Raw genomic sequence first — 6,357 nt, forward strand, 5'->3', positions numbered from 1 at the left:
TTTTGAAATTTACCAGTTGTCTACTGAACCTATTATATGGCAGATATTACTTCAGACTACACTGGTAAATGAAATACTTGTCTTTGTAGAACTTTTATTTTAATGGGTGAGACAATTAAAAGCTATAAAGCTTACTAAAAATTGCATAGTGCATTCAAAAATGATGAGTACATTGGGGAAAAAGAAAAATTCGATCAGGGTGAGAAAAATCAAGGTTGCTAGGCAGGGGATGGGGAGTTAAAATTTTTAATAGGAAGATCAGGGTAGTTACAATGAAGCTGAAGCTGACAATTGAACAAAGGTATGGAAAGGTGATGAATTTGCCCAGAACTATCAGCATTAAGGTCACTCCAGACAAAGGAATTGGCTATCTTGAAGGCCATAAGGTTGGATCATGCCTGACATATCTGAGGAATAGCCAGCAGGCCACTGTGAGTGACTGAAGAGTGGCAGGGAAAGAGGTCACAGAGGTTAAATGAGTGGCTAGATCATGTAAAAGATTCGACGTCATTGTAAAACGCTGGCTTTTATATTTGGAAACTTACTGTGTGATAGAATTTCTGCTAATAACTGAGAGTTCAAATGTCCATGAAATTTCAAGGATTCTTATTCTAGTAAGACAGAAAAAGAAAAAGAGTTCATATTTTCACATGGTGTAACAAATGCTCGGAGATCCAAGTGTAGGAAGCTATGGGAGCACAGTAGAAGGCACTAAAATCTCACCAATATATTTGCTGACTGTGTATTTTCTAGATTTTTTATAGTCATGGAATCACACAGTATATACTATTCATTGCCTGGCTTTTCTTTTCTCAGCATCATTACTTTGAGAATCTCCAATTGTAAATAGTTCATTTTGATGTTGAATAGTAATCTCTTTAATGAATAGATCATAATTTATCTTTGCTCTATTGATGGACATTGATGAACATTTCCACTGTCTTCAATTCTTAAAAATAAAGCTGCAATGAAATTCATATACAAGTCCTTGTATGAACATAGGGTTTGTTTCTCTTTGTTAAATGCCTAGAAGTAAAATGGCTATTTGTGTAACTGCAACATATTTTGCATTTAAAAAAAATTTTCAAACTATTTTCCAAAGTGGTGGTTTCATGATATATGCCAACAACACTTTAGATTTTTTGTTGCTTCCCAATCTAGCTCAGACCAAGTACAATTAGCCTTTCTAATTTTAGCCATTCTAATAGATATGTAAGCATGTCTCATTATGATTTTAATTTGTATTTCTTTAATGTCTAAATGTTTATAAATGTGTCATGTGCTTATAAGCCATCCATATCCTTTTGGTGACATGACTCTTCAATAATTTTCTTCACATGTAAAATTGGATACTCTGGTTATTAGTACGTTTTTTTATTTTATTTATTTTTTAATAATCAGAGTTGATGTCCATTATCAGATATATAATTTGCAAATCCCTTCTCTATCTTTACGGTTTCTCAGTGGAGCTTTGAAAGCTGTGTCTTTCAAGAAATATGCTACTTCTTTCCTGGTACACGGAGGTATGACTAGAACATTATCAATGTTGACCTTTGCAAAGAAAATCATGGCTTAAGATATATGTAGTCTGCGGTTGTTGGGAGTGTTCTGTAATATCAAGCATATCTAGTTAGTTGATAATTTTGTTCAAGTCTTACATATCTTAACAATTTGATGACCATTTGTCTATATAATATTAAAATAAGGGTGTTGAAATTTTTTTCCATTTCTCTTCTAAGGTAGAAGTTACGATTTTTGTTCTTAGTTTTTCCCTATATATCCCCAAATCTGTTATTAAGTATTAAAAGTCAAGAATTATTATACGCCCTGGTGTATTCATCCTTTTACTCTTTGTAATTTTGACTTGATCTTTATGTCTGATAATGAAATTTGCTTTAAAATCACTTTTCATTATCTTGATATAACCACCAAAGTTATAGTGTGATTAGTGTTAATATAGCATATTTTATCTTTTACTTTTTAAAGCACTTCTATATTTAATCCTGACAAAGAAACAAAACAGCTTTTTAACTCTGGAAGCATCTTTCTAAATTATCTTTTTTTTTTAAATGAAGCAGTAGCAATTTTTGTTAAGAGACCTAAACTGAAAGTAGGCTTAGAAATTTATTTATTTATTTATTTATTTAGTAAAGGATTTTATTTTGTTTATTGACAGCAAGAGAGAGAGAGAGAAGAAGAAGAAGAAGAAGCACACAAGCAGGGGGAATCATGTGCAAAGGGAAAGGAAGAAGCAAGCTCCTTGGGGTGCAAGTAGTCCCATGCAGGGCTGGATCCCTGTACACTGGAATCATGACCTCAGCCAAAGGCAAACATCTGCTTAAACAACTGAGTCATCCAGGCACCCCTAGGAAATTTTAAAAAAAGACCTTTTAAAAACATTTTGTTTCTTTCTTGATTTTTTTAAAATATTTTATTTATTTGACAGACAGAGAGACAGGAAGAGTAACTATAAGCAGGGCAGAGGGAAAGGGAGAAGCAGGTTTCCCACTGAGCAGAGAGCCTGATGTGTGGCTCCATCCCAGGACCCTGGGATCATGACCTGAAAAGAAGGGACACTTATGGAGGAAGCCACCCAGACACCTCTTTCATTTGTTTTTAATATGTGGCAACTGATGCTTCCCAGCCACGAGGAGCATATTACCCATTGATTAAATCTTTGATAACAACCTATTTAAAAAGTGTGTAAATATATACTTACTCAGATTTATACACTTTGTGCTTTCTTCATAGTTTGGGGCTGGACCCCATGGTCACAACACTGCTTCCAGTCTTGGCCTTCCCATCTTTTGATACCAGGTATTTGGTCAGCAAAGCAAATTACTATCAAAATTAATAAGCCTTTGGCACCATATCTCTGGAGCAGGGGTTGCTCTTAGCCAAGGCCCAGAGCAGTTGACCTCCCCTCGCTAGTGCTATAGCCCCAAGGTCTAGGTCCCTGCCACCAGAACTCATTCTTACATGTTATGCTAAGCAGACAAAACCAAAACAGGAAAGCTCCGACAGCTTTCACTGGCATGCCTCATCTCCAACTCCCTCGACGTCCAGGCAGTACCAGATGACAGGGAGGGGCCTTGGTCCAACATATGGGAGGGAAGGAAGTAGCCATGAGCAAGTACCTGCCTCTCTGTTCCTTTCTTTCATGAGCAGGTTGTAAGGAGGAGGAAGAGGAAGGGGAAGAGAGGTGAACTTCAAGGGGTGAAGGCCTCAGGTAGGCAGCTGGCTCTTGCCAGTAGGAAAGGGACAAAGGAGAAGGCAGTGAGTCTTGCAGGGAGGGTGGCGGGTAAGGGTTACAGCTTATAACGGAATCTGGACAGGAGTAATAGGGATACTAGTCATTTGAGTCCACCATTGGCAAGCTGGGCTGGGTGTCAGGGCAGATAGGCCTCCCTGGGCAACGGCACATGAGAGAAGGTGGAATTCTTCTCTGAGGAGCAGCTGGAGCTTTGGGTGTTGGGAAAGCATAGACAGTATTGTTCCAGGGCCAAGGACAGACCCGGGTACTCCTGGTTGGAGGTCAAGGCCACAGTATGATCCCGGTCTTCTACCAGCAGCTTGAAGGTAACACATGCCAGCCACCCCTCATTATTGTGTATAACTCTCTGGTGCACTTATTGGCTTATCCATCAAATGACTCCTTCAGCAGCTTGAAAACCACCTCCACAGGCACTCCAGGATATGGGAGGCTTCCAGAGTGAAAATTTTGCACAGGATCACCCCAAAAGACCAGAAGTCACTCTGGTGGATGTAGATCTGGTCAAACATGGCCTTAGGGACCATCCACTTTACAGGCAGTCCACTGTTGGTTGTCTTTTTATAGTACCTGATGTGGTGATATCTCTGGCAAGGCTGAAGTCTGAGATCTTCATTATGTTGTCCTTTGTCACCAGCACTTCCCTGGTGGCCAGGTCTTGGTGTATGCACTTCTTAGAGGCAAGGTACTCCATGCATCAGGCTACCTGGTAGGCATAGGATACCAGGTCCTTGGAGGAGAGTTGCTCTGCTGCATTGTGGCTGATATTGTAACAGTACTCCAGGTCAGGAGGCCTCTGGGCCTGCAGGTAATCCTGTATGTTGTCTTTGGAGGCATATTCCATGAGAGTGTATGAAGGACCATCCTGTGTGCAGGACCCAGCAGGTTGGTGGTGTCCTTGTGCTGTCCAATCATCTTCATCATCTCCATTTCTGAGATTAGGTTTGACAGGTCTTTCTCTGTTGCATCTGACTTCAACATCTTTACAGACACTTTAGTCAAATGGTTGGATTTGTCTTTGTCCAGCTCAATGGCCTCCTCCAACACCACCTGCCCAAAGTAGGCCTGTCTTAGGGGACTGCCTAAACTGCCTACAACCAGCCTGCCTCAAGGCAGTTATGAACTCTAGATTATCCTCAAAAACATTAAACCACAAGCTAAAAATTCTCTTTACTAGGTCTCTGTCACAGGTCTAATTTTCTTATCTTTCATCATTTAACTTTTTCCTATTTCTTATTTTCAGTATAGTTTATTTTGCTTCCAGGTGTTTCCCCTGGTTTCTGTATGCTGTTTCATAGGGAAGAATTATCCTGTCATAAAATTATTTCTTGAGCATTCATTACATCTCTCAGTTAAAATGGGTTCTTTTATGGTATTGATTTATTTGAGTTTTCTCAAAATGGGAAGAATTTTCAAAATGGTGTTTTCCTCAAGGTTCAGAGTATGTCTTAGCCTCATCTTTACTCTTTTTGAAATTCACTTTTCAAATTCTTGTCCCTCTTTTTATCTTTTTAAATTAAAATGTTTTATTTTTACTATTTTTTTATTTGAGTATAGTTGATATTCAGTGTTACATTGGTTTCAGGTTTTCAATAGCTCCATACATTATTCTATGATCACTACAAATATAGCCACCATCTGTCACCATATAACACTATTATAATATCATTGACTATATTCTCTACACTGTCCCATATCTCTTTTTAAAATCTCTGATTTTTATGTTTTCTGTTATTCCAATTTTCGACCATCATTTTACTTGGTTACTTTAATAAAATATGCCTGATTACACACTCTTTGCTGAAAACCACAGCATTTGATTTATAGTAGTCTTCTTCTTCTTCTTTTTTAAATTAACATATAATGTATTATTAGCCCCAGGAGTACAGGTCTGTGTATCGCCAGGTTTACACCCTTCACAGCACTCACCACAGCACATACCATCCCCAATGTTCATAAACCCATCACCCTCTCCCTACCCTCACCACTCCCCCAGCAACTCTCAGTTAGTTTTGTGAGATTAAGAGTCTCTTATGGTTTGTCTCCCTCCTGATCCCATCTTGTTTCACTTACTCTTTTCCTGTCCCCCAAGCCCCCCACATTGCACCTCCATTTCCTCATATCAGGGAGATCATATGATAGTGTCTTTCTCTGGTTGACTTATTTTGCTAAGCATAATACCCTCCAGTTCCATCCATGTCAACGCAAATGGCAAGATTTCATTTCTTTTGATGGCTGCATAGTATTCCATCATATATATATATATATATATATATATATATATATATATGCCATTCATTTGTTGATGGACATCTAGGTTCTTTCCATAGTTTGGCTATTGTGGATATTACTGCTATAAACATTTGGTGCACGTGCCCCTTTGGATCATATAGCAGTCTTCTTTACCTCTATCAGAACCCCAGGAAGCTTTATTTATTTATTTACTCACATAAACAGATGATCCAACACAACGTTTTTTGATGTTCAAATGTATTATAATGTCTTACCGCTTAACACTATGCTTACTGCTCTCTTTCACTGTCTGACTAAATCCTCATCATCACTATGCCATTTAATGAGAAAGAACATTTGAGCTCAGAGTTCTCTCTATATCAGGGAATGAAGACTCCACCCTTCTGTTTGTGCAGGTAAAATAAATGTTGATATTGTCTGTCCTGCACATACCCCATCCTGTTCATCAGAATATTCACCATCAAAATATATACAAAATGAAAACCATACCTCACCACTTCTATTACCACCCAGCATGCTAAACACACCATCATATGTACCTGAATTATTGACTTGATTGATAACCCCACTTCCACACATACTGCACTCCTTTCTCCCTGCAAATTTATTTTGGTACAGCAATTTAACCTAAAAATCAAGTCAGATGATTTTATTCTGCTGTTGAAAGGCTTTTGGTATCTTCCCCTTTCATATTAAATAAAAACTGAAGGCGTTTCAATGTACTAGAAGGTCATACATCAATTCGTTCTTCCTCTCCCCACCACTATGAACTCCTCATTGGCCTCCTTGCATTTCCTCAAAAGTAACAGACAAGCTGTTCACACAAATTCTAT

This window comes from Mustela lutreola, chromosome 5 (genome assembly GCF_030435805.1).
Source record: "Mustela lutreola isolate mMusLut2 chromosome 5, mMusLut2.pri, whole genome shotgun sequence".
NCBI classification, from domain to species: Eukaryota; Metazoa; Chordata; class Mammalia; order Carnivora; family Mustelidae; genus Mustela; species Mustela lutreola.